At 35.1% G+C, this 25,072-nt stretch overlaps 1 long non-coding RNA gene across 2 annotated transcripts in view; it reads right to left on the bottom strand.

Annotated features, from left to right (window-relative positions):
• Nucleotides 1-23,637: 23,637 nt before the first annotated feature.
• Nucleotides 23,638-25,072, bottom strand: part of LOC140692020 (uncharacterized) — an 89,341-nt gene continuing 87,906 nt past the window's right edge. For both annotated transcript variants that reach the window (XR_012067618.1, XR_012067617.1), the window contains one exon: nucleotides 23,638-23,747. This is a non-coding gene — a long non-coding RNA (uncharacterized lncRNA). The remainder of the gene's footprint in view (nucleotides 23,748-25,072) is intronic.

Below are 25,072 nucleotides of genomic sequence, written 5' to 3'. Positions count from 1 at the left end.
AGATATGAGCAGAGAAAGGGGGACACAGGCAAAATGGCAGGAATTGGGCAGGAAGGAGGGACACAGGCCAAATGCAGGAAATCATATATTATGTAAGCACCACGGGTCTCTGGGCAGAGAAAGAAAATCAGGAACCTCTAGGCAGATAAGTGATCACACATTTTGGGGTGACAAGTGGCCTGGATACCAACAAAGAAAAGTGAGAAAAGGCATGAATCTCCAGTGTCTGAATGTAACCGATGCCATGACACTTCTGATCCAGACTAAATAAGGACAAAATTCCCTCCTCCCTTTGGGAAGGTGGAGTTGGGATGAAAATCAGGGAATATGACTCCAAGCCCTTCCCTCTCCAGTAAATATTCCACCTATTCATTTTTACACTTTAGGCAACCAACCTGCCAAAGAAACTCAGGGCAGCTGCTCACCGGAGCCTGCCCGCTCTCCCCTTGAGAGTGTACTATCTATCCCTTAATAAATCCTCACTTTACTTTCTTAACCTCCTCATCCCATCTCTGAGTTCTTTTTACGACAAGAAAAGAATCTAGTCACCAGCAACACAACCACTAGAAAGAGCTAAGGGGGAATCCATAAAGGAAATAAATAGAGGAGAGTCCTATATTCTGTGTATAAATTCTGCCCAGATCTCTGATAGTCCCAGAATCACGTATCTCCACAGCAGATAGCAGACAGATAGTGAGATAGGAAGGGGGCAGGGTTCAAGGAATGCTACAGCAATTAACATCAAAATGGTAGAAGATTCAACCCCTAGTAGGCCTTGAAGCTCAAGATGGTGGGAGATTTGACTTCTAGCAGATCTTGAGCTTCATTACACCCATTGTAATATATCAGCATGATAAATAACACGCCTACAGCACAATGGCAGTCCCAAGGCTAGCCACAAAAGTTCAAAGAGTAGGAAATGGCCAACTTCCTGGGAATCCCAGCCCCTTCCCCAGACTAGTCAGACTGGTCCTTCCACTTATCAGCATATGAAGCCACTGAGCCCATAAAAACTAGCAACACAGTGCCTTGCGGCCAAGGCCTCTCTCTCTCTGTTCGGATGGCCCACACTCTGTCTATGGAGTGTGTACCTACTTTTAATCTGAGCACCCAACCCCCACACCTCGTGGCCTTTCTCTTGCCTTTCAATGTATCTCTCTGAATAAATCTACCTTTACTCAACTGTGGCTCGCTCTTGAATTCTTTCCTGCGCAAAGCCAAGGACCCACACTTGGCGGGGCACGTCCCAGGGGCTCAACTGAAGCCTGGGACACAGCCCTTCTCACACCCCACACCTGTTTTTCCTGCATCATGTCCTAATGTTAGAGCAGGCAGATAGCTAGATATGAGCAGAGAAAGGGGACACAGACCAAATGGCAGGAATTGGGCAGAAAGGAGGGGCACAAGCCAAATACAGGAAAACATACATCATGTAAAAGCACCAGGGGTCCCTGGGCAGAGAAAGAAAAGCAGAGACCTTTGGGCTGATAAGGGATCATACCTTTTGGGGTGATGAGTGGCCTGGAGAGGAACAAAGACAGGTGAGAAAAGGAAGGAATTTCCAGAGTCCGAATGTAACCTTTTGCTCATTATGCCCTCATTTCAATAAAATTAGCCCTGCAGATCAGAAGTACCCATCATGCACCAACACCATGACACTTCCGATCCAGACTAAATAAGGACAAAAATCCCTCCTCCCTTTGGGAAGGTGGAGTTGGGATGATAATCAGGGAATATCACCCCAAACCCTTCCTTCCCCAATGAATATTCCACCCATTCATTTTTATACCCTATGTAACTAACTTGCCAAAGAAACACAGGGCAGCCACTCACGTGAGCCTGCCTGCTCTCTCCTTGAGAGTGTATTATTATCTCCTTTAATAAATCCTCACTTTACTTTTTAAACCACTATGTCTTGTCTCTGAATTCTTTCTGGGACAGGACAAGAACCTGGAACACCGGTTGCATCTACTGGCAACAATAGTAGAAAGTAGCCCAGATAAAGATAAAATAAATAAATAAACAAACTTGCCCAAGAGACAGAGTTTACCATTTGATTCCAAACAAGTTAACTGATAAAACAAAATAAACACTTGCTAAAACAAAAATAACTCTTCAGAATTATAAAACAGAATCCAGAGTCTCCTCAGAAAAACAATTCTAAATAATCCATAAGTCAAATGAGAAATTTAAAAATATTTTGAACTGAATAATATTTGTGAATTGCAGAAGATGGCAACGTCAAAGGGTCCTGAACTCACCTGCGTCCATAGACACACTGAATCTATAGCTACACATAGAGCAATTACTTTGAAAGAAATCCAGAAACTAGCTGAGTGACTCCTACTTATCGAGTGGATGAGAAAAAACCCATATTGAAATGGGTAGGGAAGGCTGAGACACACTCTCACCATAAATTCACCCTTGGCACAGAGACCCACAACTGGGAGGGTACTTGCAACTCCAAGCTTCTGCCTAAGGAGTGAAGGGTTTAGACCCAACACCTAAGTTGACCCCTGCTTCTAAGATTTCCCACTGAGGGATGGGATCACAAAACACCTAACTCTGAAAGCCAAAAGTGCTTGTGTCCCTGAGACCCACAAGACTACAGCAAAGAAACAGTTCTTAATTGAACTGTGAGGACTTGCTGTAGCTATTCCCCCCAGGGCTCAGGGCTGAAGGAGCAAACAAAAATGCTCATCTCCCAGTCTTTCCCTGAAAGAGGTCTACTTACATACTTCAAATGCTGTTGTCTGAAAGCCAGGCTTTTAATTTAGCATACATCTAGAAGCTGCCTGAAACCCTCCCTCCAGCCCATTCCAGATCACTGGAGTCTCCTGGAAGGAGCTTGTGCACACATCTGGCACCCTAGCTTTTGTAACTGCTGCCTAGAAAATGCAACCCCTGACTGCCTGGTTTTAGTGGCCAGCAGGGCTTGTGTTTGTGGGCCCCACAGGTTTGTGACAAACAAACAATTCTTAACCAGGTATTCCCCTGGGGCTCAGCACAGAGGGAGCAGAAACACTCATCTCCCAGTCTTTCTGAGAAAGAGGTCTATTTTCACACTTTAAAAGCTGCTGCCTGAGGGTCCAGCTTTCAATCAGTCTATATCTACCTCCACTTTGGAACACTGACAGGTCTTGGCACACCCTCAACTACTGAGAGCCACTAAGAACAAAGGTATTGGTATTGTGGACAATCAAAAGATTTGAGAGACACCAAGAGCTCAGGTCAGGCTGAATGATAAGGTTCATGTCCTACACTAGACTAGCCTGTCAAAACTGAATGAGTTGACTGTTTTATCTAACATGAAGAAATCAACAGAGAGCATTAAGAAAATGAAGAAAGAGAAGAATATGTTCCAAACAAAAGAACAAGATAAAACTCCAAAATCAGACCTTAATGAAAAAGAGATAGTGATTTACCTGATAATAAAATAATGGTCATAAAAATGGTCAGTGAGGTCAGGAGAAGAAGTATGAACAAAGTGAAAATTTCAACAAAGAGACAGAAAATAGAAAGCACCAAGCTGAAGTTGCTGGAGCAGAAGAATACAGTAACTGAACTGAAAAATTCAACAGAGGGGTTCAACAGACTAGGTCAAGCAGAAGAAAGGATCAGCAAACTTGAAGACATGGGAGTAAAATACTTCCAGTCAGAGAAGCAAAAAGAAAAGAGAATGAAAAAGAGTGAAGATAGCTTAAAGTACTTGATGGATGCCATAAAGTGAAACAATGTTTGAATTATAGGGGTCTAGGAAGGAGAAGAGAGAGAGAAAGGGACAGAAAGCTTATTGAAAGAAATAATGGTTGAAAACTTTCTTAATTCAGGGGAAAAAACAGATATCTAGATCCAGGAAGACCAGAGAGTTCCAAATAAGAGGAATCTAAATAGATCCACACTGAGATACATTATAATTAAACTGTAAAAAGTTAAAGACAAGGAGAGAATCTTTATTAAATGCAGCAAGAGAAAAACAACTTGTTATGTATAAGAGAATCACCATAAGACCACCAGCAGATTTTTCAGCAGAAATGCTGTATGCAGAAGGGAGTGGTACTCAAAGTGCTAAAAGAAAGAAAGAAAAAAAAAAGCCAACCAAAAATACTCTACATGGAAAATTTGTCCTTCATAATTGAAGGAGAGAGAGAGTTTTCCAACCAAGTAAAAGCTCTAGAAGTTTGTCATCTCTATACTCTCCTTACAACAAACATTAAAGAGATTGTTTCAATGTGAAATGAAAAGTCACTAATTAGTAACAGGAAAATATATGAAAGTGTAAATCTCACTGGTAAAGGTATATGTATAGTTAAGTTCAGAATATTCTGGTGTTGTGATGGTGGTAGGCAAATCACTGATAAATCTAGTATGAAGATTAAAAGATAAAAGTATTAAAAATAACTGTAAGTACAAGTTACAGTTGTTAACAGACACACAAGGTAAAAATATGTAAACCGTGATGTTAAAAACATAAAATAGGGGGAGAGTAAAAATGTAGAGCTTTATATGTGTTTGAAGTCAGGTTGTCTTCAGCTTAAAACAGACGTATAAATATATGTTTTATGTAAGTCTCATGGTAACCACAAAGCAAATCTTATAGTAGGTACAAAAAAATATAAAGAGAAATGAATCTAAGCATATTAAGGTAAATTCATGGATTGCATTTTAAGCAGTACTCAGAAGAAAATCCATAGCTGTAAATATACATATTAGAAAGAAAATAACGTTATGAAATCAGTGACCTAAGAATTCAATATAAGAAAGTAGAAAAACAACAAAGTAAATAAAATAAAATAAAATAAATAATAAAAATAGGAGCATATAGTAAGGAAATAGAATTTTTTTCAAAAAACAATAAAGAACAATAACGAAATCAGGAATTTTTTCTTTGAAAATAGCAAGAACAAAGAGAGAATCCAAACTACCAATAACAGGAATGTTAGAGGAAACATCACTAAAGACCCTACAGATATTAAAAGAATAATAAAATAATATTACCAACTTTATGTCAATGAATTTGACAACTTAGGTAAAGTGGACAAATTCCTTGAAATATGCAATGTATCAAAGGTGACATTAAACCAAATATATTAATAGCCATATATTTATTAATGAAATTGAAATTGTTATCAAAAATCTTTCCTCAGAGAAAACTCCCGGTCAGGATGATTTCCCTATTAAATTCTATCAAACACTTAAAGAAGAAATAATGTCAATCCTAAATAAACTCAGAAAATGGAGGATGCCAGGTACAATGATACCAAAACTTGATAAAGATACTGCAAAAAATCCTACAACTCAGTAATAGTAAAAGAAAAATTCAGTGAAAAAAATGTAAACAAAACATTCAAGCATACATTTGCCAAACGAAGTTACATAATTGGTCAATAATCACATACTTTATCATTGTAAAGATGCAAATTACAGTTACTACTACTGACTCTCAAGTATGACTATAATTAAAATGAAAAGACATCACCAATGCTGGTGGGAACATAAAGTGGTGTAGCCACTTTGGAAGTAGGTCTGATAGTTTCTTCTACACATGCATCTACTGACCTATTAATTCCACTCCTGGGTATTTCTCAAGAATAATGGAAGTATACATCCACAAAAATAGTCGCACAAGGATTTTTCATAACAAATTTATTCATAATAGCCCCAAATTGGAAACTACCCATATGCTCAGCAATAGCAGAATGGATAAACAAAGGGTGGTTTATTTATAGTGGGTGAAGAAAAAAGGACACAAAGTTCTGAGTGAAGTAAGTCTTATGCAAAAGACTACATACTATGTGATTCCATTTATATAAAGTTCTAAAATAGGCAAAATTAATTCATGTTTGAACAAAGTAAGAATAATTGTAGTCTTGGAGGTTAGAAGTAGAGATTTATGTGGAAGGGGCATAAGGGAAATTTCTGATAGTTGTAATGTTCTATATTTTGAGTGGAGTTTTTATTATAAAGTTGTATGAATTTGTCACATAAATATACACAAAAGATTTGTGTATTTCACTTGTGGAAATTTTAGATAGAAAACACTATTAATAAATATTGAATCCTAACTGTCATGTATTCTGAAATATTTAGGGTACAGAAATGTTTATAATTTGTTTTGAAATACTACGAATGTAAAATGGATTAATAAATGGGTAAAGTTGGAAAGGATGCATAGTGACAAACCACATATAGTAAAATATTGCTGGTGGAATCTAGGTGGGGAATACGTGAGTGTTCACTCCAAAATTCATTCAACTTTACTGTATGTTTGAAAATTCTAAGTGCATTTCTAATTACTTGTGATATAATAAAGTAATCATAAGATATTGAAAATAATTTCAAAATAATACAAATGTTGAAAAATAAAAGAGAATACTATGTATTTTACAAAATTAAAAAGGCTCATCCATGTAATTGCAAATGGCAATATTTCCTTTTTAAAAGCTGAATAATATGCCATTGTATACATATAACACAATTTCTTTATCTATTCATTTGTCAGCATACACTTAGCTTGTTTCCATGTTTTGGCTATTGTGAATAATGCTGCAATGAACATGGAAGTGCAGATATCTTTGAGATAGTGATTTCATTTACCTTAGAGATATACCTAGAAGAGGAATTACTGCATCATTTGATAGTTCTCTTTTAGTTTTTTGAGGACCCTCTATACTGTTTTCCATAGTGGCTGTGCCAATTTACATTCCTACCAACAGTGCACAAGGGTTCCCTTTTTTTCCACATCCTTGTCAGCAGTTGTCATTTCATGTCCTAGAGGACATAATGCTAAGTGAAACAGTCAGACACCAAAAAGAAAAAAAAAAGCATGATCTCCCTTACGTGTGGAATCTAAAAAAATCCAATACACTGAAGTAGGAAGTAGGATGTGGTTACCAGGTAGAGGGAGATGGGAGAAACAGGAGGATGCGGTGTGGTAGATATTGGTCAAATGTTACAAAGCTGCAGTTACATAGGATGAATAAGCCTAGAGAGCTCATGTACAACATGATGACTATAGTTAATAACACTGTATTGAATACTAGAAATTCGTTAAGAGAGTAGACTTCAGGTGCTCTCATCACTAACAAAAAAATGGTAAAGATGTGAGGAGATAATGTGTTAATTAGTTTGACTGTAGTAGCCATTTTACTAGGTATGTGCATATCAAATTATCATGTTGCATAACTTAAATAGATATGATTTTTATTTTAAAGCTTTTTTAAACTTAGAAAGGGTGGTTGAATTAAACAAATTAAAAAATTAAATGAGCTCTATAATGCATTGCCATTTCATATATTAAATATATACACAAAACAGTGCTAATAGTTTAGAAAGTATTTGCAAAAACATTCAAGGGAACATATTAAACACGTTACAGTGGCCCATGGGTGGATTAGAAATGGAGATCAGGAATGAATAGGAGAAATAAATGAGTTGCCTTGCATAGATTGATGATGACAGTGTGCCATGAACATCTCAATTTTCTGCACTTAAGGTTCCAGAAAAAGAAATAAAGAAAGCCAAATGTGAAAGTGATTACCTATTTTTTAACAATAGCTATAGACATTTTTTTTTACTAACGCAAGTTTTGAAAACTATTTTAGAGTCCAGAGTTGACAAATGTGTAGTCAATTATTAATGTTATAGCTATAGCTGTGTTGTGGCTGATTTTTCATATTACTTTAAAATCATATTTCAATTTAACTTCATTCAATTCAATTTAAATTCATTCATGATTTTAAAATATTATACAATATGACCCTAACCCTAACTACAATGTCTAAGATATAAGAATAATTTGTGTTACTAATTTGCCAAAAGAATAAAAAAGGGAGAAGTAGAAGCATCCTAGACATGGATTGAAACAGAAACACTTTTATTTCTTTGTTCTCAAGTGTGAAAATTAGGGCCAAGTTATTTAGTTTAATATCTTAAACAAAATTTTATATAAAGACAAGATGTTTTGTTCTTGTTCTTTTAACATATTTTCCTTTTTGTGCAGAATAGTAGCTAAGTAACTTAGTGTCTGATTAATACAATAAAAAAACAGTAGATTCTCCTTTTGCTTATAAAAACCTGCAACTGAAATGTTAGTTTTTCTGACTTTCAGTGTGTGGTGTGGATGATATATAACTAGATGTCTTTAAGGATCTGTGTAGTCACTGGCAGTAGGAGATCATCTCCTCCTGATGAAATTATGTAGGCTATGTGTTGCTGTGTGTATACATCTCTGTAGCTTAATCTAAAAATAACTTAATTTATAACATATTTTGTTAGAATTTATTTTGTTTTCTTTCCTCATGATACTGCCTTAGAACAGAGATGGGCCAATCAACACCTCTCAATTGTACTATGTTCTGTGGAAATTACAAAGGAAATAGAGGTCATAACCCAATCCTTGTGGAGGTGCTTAATCTAATGGGGAGATTAGACAAATACAAATAAACACAGGTAATGGAAACACAATCAGCTACAGTTATCCAAACATGTCCAGGAGAAACACCTCATAATTGTATTTAGTGACAAGATCCCAGGTGTTAATAGCTCTGCCCTTTGACTCCTGCTATTGAGGACAGGGCCCTAGATTAAGAATCAGAAAACACGGATTTTGCTTCCAACTCCATTCAAGGGCCCTTTAAGCAAATTAGTATCTGAGCCTGGGTTTCCTAAAAATACTGTTTGGACATTAGTTCCTTCTCTGCTGACTTTGAAAATTATTATGAGGATTAAAATACATGTGAAAGTACTTTGAAAACTGGAAAGCTATATGCATATCTGAGGAAATATTTTCTTTGAGATTTTTATCTGCTTATTCAGGTCACTGCCCTTAGACAGCCCACACGTCCCCCTTTACCAACTTAAGTACCAACTCACCTCATGTGCTATCTTCTCAGTGAGACCTACATATGGTCTTTCCATCTTCTGAGTTCCTACAGCTACTTACTAGTAGTTTCCTTTCCTCAAACTGCCTGGCATTATTAGTTAGCTTTTTGTATGCATTGTATTTTCTGCTTTGCCAGACTATAAGCAGGTTGAGATCATAGATTTGTCTGCTATATCTTAGTTTTTCACCAGTACCCAGTATGGTTACTCTACATGGAGTGATTCAATACATACTGATTGATTATAGGATGGATTTGTTCATTCATTTGGCAAATATACTGAGTACTTATTCTGTATTAGGTACCATCCTGTTCTAGGGACTGGGGATATAGTCCTTATCCTCATGGAACTTAATTAGGGAAGATAGTATATATATATACATATGTATACATACACACACACACACACACACAATTTTATATATATAACATTATATATTTTTTTCAGATGGTTTTAGTACTTGAGGAAAATACTTAGTACTCAAAGAAAAATGAAACAAGGGAAGGGAATTTAGTATGATTGTTGATTGCTGGGGGTGGAATGCTCCATTAGATAGGTTGATTAGAAATATGTTGCCTAAGAAGGAAGCATTTGAGCACAGACATGAATGAAGGATCAAGCAATGCAAAGACCTGAAAGGAATATGTTTCAAGCAGAAATGTACACCCTATTAAGCTTTCCTTATTAATTGTGAATCAAGTCCATTTGGAGTGATTGTTTTTGTGAATATACAACTTTATTTTTGTAGGATCTATATAGCCACTCATTTTTTAATTCAACTTATATTTATGGAGCCACTGTTATGAATCAGTCACTGATCTACAACGGAGTGCAAAAACAGGCATCATCCCTTCCCTTATGGAGCTTTTGTGAGGCTGATTTTTCCCCTCTTTAGTTCTAAACATGCAAATTGAATATATTATTATTGATTGCAATGGTGTCTCACTACCTGGTCTAGCCTAGAAGTGCTTGCTAAAGGGAATATAAAGTGGTGTAACCATTAGAGAGAAAAATCTGGCACTAGTTAGACAATGTAATATTATACATATTCCATTTACCAGCAATCATTCTTCTGAATAACATCCCAAAGAAATCTTCACACAGATTCACATGAGGATATCATTGCAATATTACTCGTGATGGTAGTGAGCAGGAAGCAACTGGAGTGTCTGTTACTCCTAAAGTAGATAGATAATCTACGGTAGATGCACACTTATCATGGACATTATGCAGTACTTACTTACTTTACCTTACTCTCACAAAACAGTCCTAGCGTAAGTGTTCTTAAGCTGACATGAGAACTCCATGGTTTTTCAGAACACAAGATCGTTCTATTCTTTTGTTTTGCCACCCTGAAATTGTAGCTTCTATCTTGTGGCTTCAGATGACTACACCACTTCTACCACTAGTCCAAATCCCAGCCTGCATAAAGAGGAGGAGATAAAGAAAGGACATTTTTATTTCCTTTTAAAGGCGTTGTACATGTCACTTTCACTCATCTCATTGGCCAGAACTAGGCTTCATGACAACATTTAGCGACAAAGAAGCTAAGAAACATACTCTTTAGCAGAGTATTCAATGTCCAGCTAAGCTTTTATTATCATAGAGAAAGTGGAGAATGGTTATTGAATGAATAATTCTTACTATGTGCCTAACATGAAACATTTTATCTTTTTTTCATATCTTAATTTGGACTAGCCACATTTCAAGTGCCCTATGCTCATATGTGTCTAGTCCTTATCATATAGTACAGCACACTTCTATATAGAATTTATCCATTTATTCCTAGGATCTTAATCCATTCCCGACAACTGTTAACTTCTCTGACGGTTTCAGTTGCCCACTAAGCTCTCCGAAACATTCCATTTTATGATCAGTTATTGGGCATTTATTTAGCCACAACAGTTTCGTTAGCACTTTTCTGCACCAAAAGCCAACTTCTAACCAAGAAACATCTCCTTTTGTCTTTTTCAAATGAAAACCAAAGTCAAAAACAAAACACATAGAAAACCACACCACCACCCCCAAAAGGAAACAGAACACGGAAAAAACCCTCAGTGAACATTTATCATTTTGCACATAAATTGTGACTTATAATTTGATTTTTTCAGCAATACCTCATAAACAGCTTTTATAGATTTATTACTTCACATATGTTCACTTACCCAAGAAAGTGTGTTTTGCAAAAAATACTAAGGGCACAGAGCTTGTGCAATTTACACTTTTATGGTTGTTATTGTTTTTGATCAATTAATCATAGGGAGAGGATCTGACAATATGGAGAGTATGTGGAATAGTGATGAGCTGAGGAGTTAAGAAAGTTGCAAGCCAATTGAGACTTGTTTGATAAAATCAATCATTTTGAAAAACAGTATTTTTTAATTATTTCAAGTTCCTTGATAGGGTAAAGTTAAAACCTATGGAGAACATGGGGATCGTTTATGCTGTGATTCTTGCTGAAAATGCTAAATTTAACTACAAAGAATTATGAGTCAGTGTGAAATTGACACAAATAAAAGCAACTATATATTTCTGTGAGTTTTTACAAGAGTGGAAGAATGTTATGCTTACTTCAAGGAAAGATGTCTTATCAATTCTAGCAGCGTCTTCACCCTCAAGTGTTGCAAATATATAGCTGATGTTATAGACTCATAATCAGTGCTCACGGTGAGCTGTAGTGAGTAAACTTTTGTTTTTCTAGTTCCCTTCATGACTACCTTTAAGATAACTTACTTGGAGGAAATATATAGTGTGTGACCAAGAAACAGAGGATATTTTTACATAGTTAACTGGCTTATTTGGTTACCGAATCCCCAAAAAACTCGTCTGCATTAACACCTTGTTCTACTACTTGATCATACAAGTTCTACACTATATAGGGAGAAGGTTTTACTGCTAAAGTTAATGGTAAGACTTCACACATTCCAGTTTGAGTCCTTCATTATATATTATTCATCCAACACAGTTGTGACCCTGAAGTTCAGTACTTCTGCTATTTATGTACCATGGAAAGTATGCCATAAATTATGGAGGATGATTGATAGGACAAAAATTGAGTGATATTTTCCATTAAAAAGTAATTATTAAATGCCATTTTAGATCATTTAAATTTTCTTAATATAATCTATTTTAATCAAAGAAATACTACATTTTGATATTTCATTATTAGATTTAACTTTAAGTATGATTTAAGTGTTTGCTAAATATTTTACCTAATAGAAAAAAAACAGGTAAATTTCAATTTTAGTGAAATCATCATCATTCTTGGAATTTGTAGATTTTTTTGAAAACCAACATTCATTTTTCATAAATGGCAAATTACAACAACCACATGCTCTTTAAGGCTATTATATGTTTCTAAAGCATTCGTTGAGTCTCTGTTTTATACAAATACATCAGACCAGATATTCTATGCTCACAGAACTCTTATAATCTGTCTGTGAACATGCATATCCAATTAACAAGATCTCTAAGTTATGAACAAATAGTACGAAGTATGCACAAGTGCCAAGAAATACAAAGCAAAGGCAATCTTTGTGCACTGACTTTCATCAGAGAAAGTTTTCTGGAAAAAAGGCTTGAGGAAATTAATGGGCATGGATTGGCTGACATGAAAGATGCTACAATTTGGGCCTGGAGCTACATAAAGGTCAAGTGGAAGTTACATATGTCTATACTCATCATAAGAATAAATTCATATTTTTGGCATTTTCTTTTTCTCTTTGTATAGACATTTGCCAGATTAAATATACTAAAAGATCCTTTGGTTTAGGAAGTCTAATAGGTGAGATTATTTATCCACCTATCTCTCCATAACATTATATAAGTTTTTCAACATGAAACCAAGAATATAGCATTTTTTTCTGAAAATTATATTACTTCCAAATTTCTGCAAAATGTTCATGATGATGATTTTATCAGGTTTGTGCAGTTTTGAGAAGAAAATAAGCAGTTTGGCCAGTTTTTATTGTAACAAATTGAATGTGAAACATATTTCCATCCTTTTAAGTGACGGTTTTGTTTCCACTGTAGATTTTGATTTTCAGTCAAAACTATGTATTTGCAAACATTCTTGAGCATTTTCAATATTGTCCACCGACTCCTAAGAAATAATGTTCGCAGTTGTATGAAAGTTTCACTGAAAATAATAATTAAAAATATGTCTAAAATATTACTGCTGTTACATGCAATATTTGTTCACATAAATTAGACTGGAGCACTATCATAGAACCACTCTCCCCTTTTTTTTTTGCTACAGTTATGTCAAAGGCCATCTCTAGAGTGGTCATAATTTATCTTTATAAATTCTACTGGTACACAGTTGTACAATTATTGTGAATACAAATGTAATTATTCATACCTGGAAAAATAAATACAGTAGTTTCTCTATCAGTCTGATGGGAGCACTGAAAATCTGTACTGTGACGTGAACAAACATAAATGGTTATTTGAAAGAAGAAATTTTAGAAAAAAAATAAATTAAAATTTTAGAACGATGCAATTTAGATTTTAGGCCTAATATTAATTAATTTTCATAGTTAGGTGATAGAGTATCAGTTTGATTTACTAACATCTATGCTCCTTAGAACATGATTAAAATGTCCTTGTGTGATTTTATTTTATATAATTTTGCAGGTCTCATTTATGATAGATAGTGAAACATCAGTAAAGTTGGTAGGCACTGTACTTAGATATGTTTTCTAGTAACAAGGGAAGTATTAGCTTTATTATAACTTGTTATTGAAATGATCTAGAAAGAACATGTATGAATCTATTTTGATGACATCCTGGCAGAGTTAAAGGTCCCCTAAATAGGGAATCATCTTATTAGACATGTGCAATCTTGAAACTAATTATATGCATTTTAATGATGGAGATAAAAGTATTATTATTATGCTGCTGCTTGATGTATAGGTAATCAGATTTTTAATGGATGGCTGCTCTACTTTCATCTTTTATGACTGCAGAAACATGTATGATTATAGGAATTTCAACCCTCACCTTTATAAAAATGGAAAATAAAATGACTGTCATTACCAACCATTTATTCAACACATATTTGCTGAGTACCTCCTCTTCACAAGAAATTCTGTGACAAATAGATGATGAAAACATGACCCTTACCCACAAAGAGGTCATGGTGAGAGTATAGAATGTTATATACATTAATAATTGCATTGTAATATTATATGTATAATAATAGAGTATGTATAAAGACCTGGCAACATAGTATATATTGGTAATGTTGTTTTGATTTAAATGTCTGCATGACAAAACTAATTTTCAAAGTATCAGATTGTCAAATAGAATGAGATTATTTTATTCACATTACAGCATTTTCTGAGACTGTTTTAAATGAATTGAATGCCTCCTAAGTGCAAGAAAATTAGACAATTAATTTACTTTTATCTAAAAAATGTGACCTTGCTTGAGGAAGCAAAAAAAAAAAAGCCAATCTTATGATTTTCCTGCATTTTCTTTATCTTTTTATAGAGATCAAGTCTGTGTTTTCTTTCTTTGCTTCACATTCTCTACCTTGTGCAGTTTTCTTCCTAATGTTGAGAAGGTTTTTTAAACACTGTTGATTTAAGTAACTTAACAATTGCAAATTGAGTGAAGAGTACATCATATATAACCTTGGTTAGGTCCTATTTATAAATAATAATCACAGGAATAATAACAGTATTTATAATAAGATCTCTGAGCAATTTCTGAACAAGTCATCTCCTGTGGCAAATGATTATGACATTAAAAAGATGAATATGAAACTATTTCCTAAGAATCATTCAAGAAATCAGCAAAGCAGGGATGGCTGTCTTTACAAATACATCAAGTATGACTGGTTTGCACTAAATATTTATCTTCTTAGCTACTATCCTCGACTGAGTGAAATTTCCACCAAAAGCCATTAATCGATTAGGCAACATAAGAAGGTCTCAGATAAAAAACTGCTGCTAGTGAGGATGCTTTAAAGCTCTTGGCAGGGATTATTATTATTTTTTAATCAGATTAAGTAGTTGATATCTGGAATGGGTATAAGTTTTGAGGAAAGAAGCAAAAATGCAGCAGTACAAAGATAGAAAAGAAGCTGTTTGGGGCACCTGTGGGAAAGAATCTGTTTCTTTTACAAAAACCCCTGATTTCCTGAATTGAACACTACTATGAGAGAATAATGTCCTTCAATAACCCACGATGACCATAAAGTCCCATCAAGGCATTTTCCTAAATAAAAGAACACATCACTTGAAATAAAATATGCCATCTTGAAAGACAAAAGTGTATGCAGTGTTTCATTATCATATCAGAAAACCTAACCAGCAACTTAAACAAATGTCAGGTACCAGGCTGAGGAAAGTTTTTTCTATATAGAGGATGTCTGCCTCAGATTAACATAAACCAGTGTTCATACATAGTTAGCAAATGTGCCACAATTACTCCATCCCATTTCTAAGGCTAACACCTATCATTAATCATGGCATCCGTTTCCTAAGAGTCAAGATGAAGCCTTATAATGCTCTTTAGTTCAACATTTCAACAGCCACTATCAAATATTTAGAGGTGGTCCTTGACAGGAAATTAATTTTTCTCCCCAAGAGTAAGAAAACCTCAACAGAAAATAAGTGCACTGTCATTGAAAAACTTATTCACACTATGTAAAAGATATGAAAAGCCAATGTAAATTCCTTATTTCTCCAGAAATTACCAATGTGATCTTTCTCAAGGATCCCATGCATTTGGATACCAGGGTCAGAGAGGGATAGAGAGACAAGAACTACTACATCATTTTCCAGCCTGATAAACTAAAGCTGAGTAATTTACAAATTTCCTTTATATGATTCAATTTGTGCTTGTCGGACTCCAATATAGTCTTAGTCTTTTAGAGTCCTCCACCTTTCTCGTAAAAAATGGAACCTGGGTGTTTCAAGAAGGGGTATGCTCATACAATCTCACTGTGGTAACAGCTGATCTCTGGATTCTTGCCTGTCACTGTTTAAGAGTGACTATACTGGTCTATAGCCTGGACTGGTATCTGCCAGGATAAGATGAATCTTACTTGGTATTTTGGGTTGATGTACTGAAATCTAATTCTAGAGCTCATGGCTGATGTGCTGAAATCAAATTCTAGAGCTCACTGAGTCCAAAGACTCAATGTCCTCACCCAAAACAGCCTCCTTTTCCTGGCTATAGACCTTGGGTTGCTCACTTGCATTCTCAGAATTTCCCAGGTACCTTACTAGGGTATAGCAGAACTTGAGTCCCTTGTACATGTGTAACTTGAAGAAACAGGAACACTGCTTCAGGCTCACCTATATACTGGGGCCCATCAACAATGCTGCACTATTTATCTCGTAATGTGTGGAAATGGCTGTGTGTACTGCTTTTAGAGACTTGCAGTCTATCCCTTGTCTTGGTCTGCTTGGGCTGCCATAACAAAATACCACAAATTGGGTGGCTTAAACAACGTAAATTGATTTTCTCACAGTTCTAGAGGCTGGGAAGTCTGAGCACAAGGTGCCAACAGATTTGGTCTCTGGTAAAAGCTCTCTTCTTCCTTGTACATGGCCACCTTATTGCTGTGTCCTCAAATAGCCTTTCTTCTTTGTGCACACACAAAGAAAAGGAGAGAGAGAGTGAGAAAGTGAGAGAGATGAGAGACAGAAAGAGAGGGAGAGAGAGAATCTTCTACTTAAAGGCCACAAGTCTTAGCTAATTAGGGCCTCATACTCATGACTTCATTTAACCTTAATTACCTCCTGAAGACCGTATCTCCAAATACAGGAACACTGACAGCTTCAACATATGAATTTGAGGGGATACAACTCAGTCCAAGTGCCCACCATATTTGAGAAAATGGGGCTCTAGGCCTGCTACCTTCAATCTCCTGCACACCTACTTAGATATCTCTAAAAAACCTCCCCAAACAGACACATAAATACCCAACTTGAAGTTCAGCATCAAAAAGAGGAGGGAGCAGAGGATGTGAACAAGTAACCTGACATCTGACTTTATGCAGATGATTTTATCATGTTTTCTCCAGAATCCCCTATGATGTGAGAACAGGAATTCCACTTTCTGCTTATCAAGTACTTCTCTCTAGTATGCCTGGGTCAAAGGAAACAAGCTTCAGTTTTTCTACCTACTTAATATCACATGTTGCTTCTGTTAATCCAATCTCATGACTACAACTTGATGGCAAGGTGTGAAAGAGAGACTGGCCTTCCAATAAATAAACGTAACTTAGGAGACATTTCAAAAAATATTTTACCTACTAACAGTATATCATTCTTTCTTAACTATACTTCTCCAGGAGAAAAACAGAAGTTATTATTGTTGTTTTTTCTATACAAAAACTTAACACAGTGAAGAGGATTATAAATTGCTAAATTATAAATTATAATCTAGTAGATCGAAACCAAATAAGGCATGGGCTACTATGACAAAATTTTGTTTTATGTTATGTTGATATTTCACAGAAAAACATTATTTACTATAAAGCAACAAAAATTAATTATTAGGTCTCATATAGAAAGTATGAAAATATTATTTCCCACATACAGTTTTTTAAAAATAAATCTACGCACTATACAGGTATGCCCCTGCTTTTCGAAAGTTTGCTTTATGCCACTTTGCTTTTGCAAAAGACCTATATTAGTACCTGTTTTCTCTAACTGAAAGAAATCCGAAGAGGATTTTCCCTTTTACAATAAAAGGCAAAAATAGTGTTCAGCATTTGTTTTATAGTGAGCTGTTACAGAGGCAGTGGGCACCCCAAGCAGCGAGAGTGGAACCTCTAAGCTCCTTCCTGAAAAACTACACGCAGAATCTCAGCATCAAGCTGCCATAGTTTTGAACTGTGTTTGTGAGTATTGTACCTTATCTCAATTTATTTTGTGCATTTGTTAGCAAGATGCGTCCTAAGGTAATTGCGTCTTTGCTTTATACCATTTCAGCTCATAAAAGGTTCTATAGGAAAGCTCTACTTTCAGAGAGCAAGGAAAAGCTGTATATTATATTAAAGGTTGTGCCTAGAAAGTACTCCCAACCTGTAAATGAAGCTTAATAATTACAGGTAGCATTTTTGAGTGTTTACTGTGGGCCAGGTTCAAAGGTAAGGGAGTCCTGTGTATTATATCATTAATACTCAAAATGAGGAAGGAACTATTATACTCAATTAATAGGTAAGGACAGAGGTTTAGAAGAGTCCAAGGCCACACAATTAGTGGAAGAGCCAAGATTTAACTTATGTTTACCAAACTTGGAACTAGTCTTTTTTTTCCAGTTTTATTGATATGTATTTGACCTATAACATTGTATTAGTTTAAGGTGTATAACATAATGATATTATATATAGAGTATATATTTACCACAATAAGTTTAATTAACATCCATCACCTTGCAGTTGTTTGTTTTTCCTTGTCTTGAGAACTTTTTAAGATTTATTCTTTTAGAAACTTTCAAATATACAATAACATATTGTTAACTATAATCACCATGCTGTACATTACATCCCCAAAATTTATTTATCTTATAAATGGAAGTTTGTACCTTTTGATCACCTTCATCCATCTACCCAAGGTCCCTCCTCTGCCTCTGGCAACTACCAACCTGTTCTGTTTCAATGAGTTTGGTTTTTCAGATTCCACATGTAAGTGAGATCATATGGTATTTGTCTTTCTCTGTCTGACTTATTTCATTTAGCATTATGCCCTCAAGGTACATCTATGTTATCACAAATGGCAAGATTCCCTTCTTTTTTATGGGTGGATAATATTCCATTGTATATATACCACATTTTCTTTATCAATTCATTCATTGATAGACACTTAGGTTATTTCCATGTCTTGGCTATTGTAAATAATGCTGTAATGAAGATGACGATGTAGATATCTTTTTGAGATAGTGATTTATTTTCTTAGGCTAAATACCCAGAAGTAGGATTGCTGGATCATGTGGTAGTTCTAGTTTTAGTTTTCAAAGGAATTTGCTACTGTTTTCCAGTGGTTGCATCAATTTACATTCCCACCAACAGTGCACAAGCATTCTCTTTTCTCTACATTCTCATCAACACTCGTCATTTCTTGTCTTTTTTATAATAGCTTTTCTAACTGATGTGGGGTGATGTATCATTGTGGCTTTGATTTGTATTTTCCTGATGATTAGTGATGTCGAGCACATTCTCTTGTACCTATTGGCCATTTTTATGTCTTCTTTGGAAAAATGTCTGTTTAGTTCCTCTGACCATTTTGGTTTTTTTGGCATTTCATTATTTATTTATTTAAATAATTTACTGAGGTGAAATTCACAATCTAGAAGATAACCATTTTAAAATGAACAATTCAGTGGCATTCAATACATTCACTATGTTGTGCTAACACCACTTCTATCTAGTTCCAAAACATTTCTATTACCCAAAATAAAACCTCTTACACATTAAGCACTTTCTGTCTATTGGTATCCTCCTCCCAGTCCCTGGTAACCACCAACATAAATTCTCTCTCTTTGGATTTATCTATTCTGGATATTTGTTAAAAATTTACATATATGTACTGTTCATTGTTTCTAAGAACAGTTTACAGCTTTAGCTTTTTAAACTTACATAGTTATCAAAGGAATAAAGCCAACCACAAAATAAGAATGAACAGAATGCAATAATCCAGTCATTTAAAGGACAATCAAATGTGCTTACACATATTCAAGAAATCAGCTTCTGACCATTTGCATTGCCTGATTTTTTTTGCTATTGAGCTATATGAGTTCTTCATATATTTGGGATATTAACTCTGCATAAGAGAGATGGTTTGCAAATATTTTCTCCTACTCTGTAGGTTGCCTTTTCATTTTGTTGATGGTTTTCTTTGCTGTGGAGATTTCTAGGAAAAAATGTTGACCTATAGTCAAAACAAGACATTCCAGAAGGAAACACGGACCCAGTTAAGTGTGCCAAATTTGAAATCTTGTATTTACAGCTTCATATTTTGGGCTTAAACTGAGCAGGGGTTTTTCCTCCTGTCAAATATAAATATCTATGAAGAAATTAGTAAATTAAACCTTGTCATTCATTTATATCTTAGTGTAATGGGATTAATTAGTTTCTTGAGAACAGTTTTCCTGGGTCAAGTGAAAAATGAAGTCACTGATTTACAGGACGAATTTGATCATGATCTGGTATTATCAAGGGGTAAGAAGTCCACAGATAATTTTTTTTAATGCGGATAAGGCCTGGAAGACAAGGACCAGCACTAACCTCAATAAACCAAAACTCAGAAGATTGACTAGATGTTTAACTGTTCTTTCATCTTCTTAGCACTATAAAATAAAGCTGTGGTATCTGTTTTATTTTCGTAGCTTATTTATTGGGGGTGAGGGAGGCATAGTAGCACTATGAAATTACATCACTTTTATTCTTTGTCCCAATATTTTACATTGCTAATCCTCCTACTTCCCTACTTGTCCTCCATCATATTAGCGGGTCTAGTGGGTGTAATAAATTACCTCCCTGTGAATCATCAAGTATACTGCTTAGGTCCTGATCCCTGTCGTGCTTCCACTGATTGTGGCATTGCCTCCTGTGTACCAGGCAAGCCTGTAAAACTGATCTGACAAGTGTCTCAGCAAAGGTTGTTTTAATTTAGAACGAGTTTAATTAAGACTCTCAGTAGAGGAGCCCCACAGGCCTGCCCAGAAAGTTACTAATGTGCAATGCAATTATTGGGATATCATGGGAATCAGAAGCAAGCAAATGGACAAATTTCTCTGTCAGGAATTATAACATACTATATAACTAGTGACTACCTGACAAGACTGAGTGAGAATGTTACTAAAGAAGAGTTATTACTTAACCTAACGACTTCAAATCTGGAGAGAGGAAGTGGGAATGATTTTAAAAAGAACATACTTAGAGAAATGAACTCCAACACTTTTTTGGAAAAAGTAGTAAAATTCTATGAAATAATTGTTCAATATGTTAATATTTGGCCTTGATACTATAGGGAATATATTTATACAGAGAAAAAGAAGCTCATAACAGAGTTATCTCTCTGATTCTCATAGGGAAGAACGATGTACTCTACCAAAGTCATACAGAGGAGAAAACTCTACACTGATCATTAATATACGTGATGAGAGGAGGGAGAACTGACTCTGCGATCCTTGCATAGCCAAGTATTTCCTTATGCAATTTGACAGTTTAGTCTCAGTTCTAGGGAATGAAGAAACATACTAACTGGATTAGAAGAATATTATTTTCTCCCTACCTGACTAGTGTTTGCTTCCTAATGTATGGTAGTTTATTTTTGCACCTGACAAAATGGGACATATGAAACAATGCACTCATTCCCCAAATAAAATATTAAAAGACATTAACTAGATCATCTAAACCAATTTGCATCTATTTATTTTCCAGACCAGTGCCCCATGAATCTGGTTTTCCTTATCTTGCTCCCTTTCTGCCATCATTCTCCTTCTCCCCACACATTCACTTTCTTGAAGCAAAGCATTTGTATAAGCTGCTTTCAGTATTTTTACAAAATCAGAAGTAGCATTTCCAGTCCACCTTTTGTAGTTGTTTGACCTTGCTCCTTTTCTGAACATAAAAGTCTTATTCTCTGTAGAACTGCTGGTGGTATGAGAAACTATCAGTCAATTTTACAGACACTACAAACATTTCAATTCACTACAAAGTTGAGAGTATCATAGTAAATCTCACATTATGGGTTCTATTTTCAAATAATTGACTTAGGAGCAAGCATTATTTAGGCCCATCTCTTGCAAGCAGTTGGAATCATGGGTGAAAACGCAGAATATCAATCTGGGACATTAGTGACATCATAAGAAGTGTCATAGCCTGAATTTTCAGGATACGGTTTAGGAAGTGTAAAATACTGTCATTCAATACAGGGCACGGACTTCAGGGGAGGCATGAGCATAGTAGGGGAAGGATTAGTCTTCCTATCAGTGATATTTACCGCTACTGTTCATATCAGAAAATATATTTAAAATTTCAAATGTCCAACCCAAATCTCAGAGTTTTGTTAAGAATATGAATTATTTTTCACTATTTCAAAACACTTTAGAAAATACTGAGTTGCTAGTTTATTTTTTAAAGTAAAAGATAACTAGTGTGAATGGTTTTCTCTCAAATCGATGCATAAATAACCATCATCATTCTATCCCTACTATATCTAAGGGTACCTTTTTTAACTGCTTCTCTTAACTTAAAAAGCAAATTATATGTGATAGTATTTCTTTCCTTATATGTGGATATAAATACCATATAACAGAAAGAACTTAGATACTTTAATGACACATAACATATGAAACAGGCTTCAGTTATATACATATCACCCTCTACTTATCCACAAAGACTCACAAATGCAGCATGCATGTGGACACACACACACACACACACACACACACAGATTCAAATATCTGCTGTGCATTCCCCAAGAAAAATATTTCATGCTAGCTTCTCCCTGCAGCTATCAAACTATTATACTTCTTCTCTCTGACATTTCTCTCCATTGTTTGAATGTTTTATTCCCTCTACTTAAAATATCTTTCATATCACTTCAAACCTCTTTTTCAACTTCCAAATGTATTTATTTTTTAACTCACAGTTCATATAATTCGTCCTCTGAAGAACCTTCTAAACTCCCAGCCACGATAACAGAATTAATCCACAATACCCCATGACCTTTGTTTACTGGAGACAGAGGCAGAGGGGGGAAATCTCTCTACTTTATCACTTATTACATTGTTTTGTTATTATTTATTTTTATATCTGTCACTTCAACTACAATGTTAGCATTATGAGTGTAGAGGCGGCTTTATTCACATTATTCATACTCACTACCTATTAAAAAGCATGGCGCAGAGCAGGTGTCTAATAAAAGGTCAGTGAATTAATGATTGGGAAATCCAATGCTACTTTGCTCCAGTGAGTAAAATTAATAATCCCTTAAGCAAACCATGGCTCAGAAGGGAAAATCTATTGAAGAAAATAAAAGCCATGTCTATTTTAGAGGCATGTATAAGTAATGTTGGCATTTCCTCTACTTTAAATGTTGTTTGTGACTTTATAACTATTAATGCGGCCTATAACAAGTAGAGAAACTTCTCTTGATACCTGTGCTTAGAAATATGTGGTACGTGAATAGTGATTGTGGATAATTCAAATTTAGCAATAATATTGTGAATTTATTTTCGTCAAGTGCAGCTTTCTTTCAACAGGCATTAATTACATGCTTACTGAGTGCCAGTCAGCACTGCATAGGCATCTTTAACATATGTCAGAAAAAACTGGTTAATTTTCCCATTAACTGTAATTTGAAATTAGGTTATGACCTGTACAGTATACACTGAAGACATGTAGAATGTACCCTGAACTGGAACACTGAAAGAGATTGAAAATGGGGTTCTTTAAAAAGTAGCAATGATAAGTAATAAGCAGGATCTTTAAAAAGAAGGGTCTTCTTTAAAATTTTTAGCAGAGAGTTGACATAGGAGAAGATTTCTAAAAGAAAATGTGTTGTTTGCTGAGTTGGTGAAATAGACAAAAAGGGTATCTGTGTGTTGTTCAGCAAGTTCTCCTTCAGCGGCCTAGTAAGGGCACCAAGCGATTACAAAATACAGAAAAGTCCTCTGCTTTGGGATCTGTGGATCTCTACTTCCAAAAGCAAGTAGAGGAAAAAAAAGTGACAGGGATGGCTGATATTTAAGAAAAGAGTGTTAGATCCTAATACAGAACACAGGAGAAATTGTTCAAAACTAATTTATTCTTTGTAAAGATTAACCCCCAAGTGCTTGCCACTGTCAGGATCTGCTTGAATAATCTGCCTAAGGGCTGCTCCAGTGTTTTCATCCATCTGTTTTGAAAAAAGGAGAAAAAATAGTAAGGCATTTTTGTCTGAGTGCTTCTCTTTTCAATCATGTTAGTGATGTTTCCTCTTTCTTGTTCTATCTTAAAAATAAATAAATAAGTGAAAAATCTTTCCATATAGCAACTTCTCACTCCCTATTGCACACCAAGGCTCTTGTTAATGAAAATTGATTTTTGTGTAGGTTACATACAAGAGTCATGTACTTTCTGGCTTACAGTAAGTGTTGCCAGAAAGTATAGCCTCAGAGAGAGATTCATATCTAGATGTGTGCATAGAATTACACAGAAATGCTAATGGAAACTTAAAATGCTAGCAGGCAAACTTCACTAACACTTTTCTGTATTATCATCTGCCTCTCCACCAAACACACCTTGACTATGTTCCTGGGCAGGAGTCTACAGCTGTATTCAGTTCCACAAGTTCATGAAACTCAATTTCAACAAGCCAAAGATGTGAAGAGATTAAGAATAAATAGTGTCTGGCTGTTTTGACATCTCTGACATCTTGTTGTTCTCTTTGTTTTGACATGGAAAGTAGATCATATTTGTAGTGCTCATTATCCCAATTAGCGGCAGATAATCTTGGTAACAGAGTGTTTCTTGTTTTACACACAATGCAAAGCATTAAGACCCAATGTTCTAAGGCAAGGCCCATGTGTGACCTCTTGTATGAAAGTCTCTTTTCATTGATGTTATCCACCAACAAGGGTCAATGTACTATGAGATGCCATGGGATGATTATGTGCTTGTTTCATATGATGATGAAAAATCCAAAGTACTATGTCTTTTATATGTACTAAACTATAAAATATTACTATATATTTTAATTATATATTTGCTAGAATACAATCATACTAAGGCAGGGATTTCTCTGTCTTGTCGATTCTTACAACCCCAGTGCCTACAAGAGTGTTTGGCAGATAGTGGTTGGTAATAATAAATGTTTTTGAGTGAATGAATGCATAAATAAATATATCTTTGCTTGAAATCAGTACCATTCAAATCATAGGGCCCATGATTTTATCACACTTAACACTCACAGCAACTTCCAATATCCTATATGGAAGTAGGAACATTCTATCCTGAACTGCTATTTTACTAACCCTCCAGCACATTTTATTTAGTCTTAACTTTATGGTTTCATATGTTCCATTCCCCACTTGGATTTCCTTCACTTTTCATCTCTACTGTATTTTTTTTTGATGAAAAATGATAGCTGATTCAATCATAATTAATTAGTTTAAATTAAATATCACCAACTAAATAGGAAGGCCCTTGAGGAAGAATCAGTTTTCTTTGCATAACACCACT

This window comes from Vicugna pacos, chromosome X (genome assembly GCF_048564905.1).
Source record: "Vicugna pacos chromosome X, VicPac4, whole genome shotgun sequence".
Classification (NCBI taxonomy): Eukaryota; Metazoa; Chordata; class Mammalia; order Artiodactyla; family Camelidae; genus Vicugna; species Vicugna pacos.
This window is presented reverse-complemented; position numbering and strand designations above follow the sequence as displayed.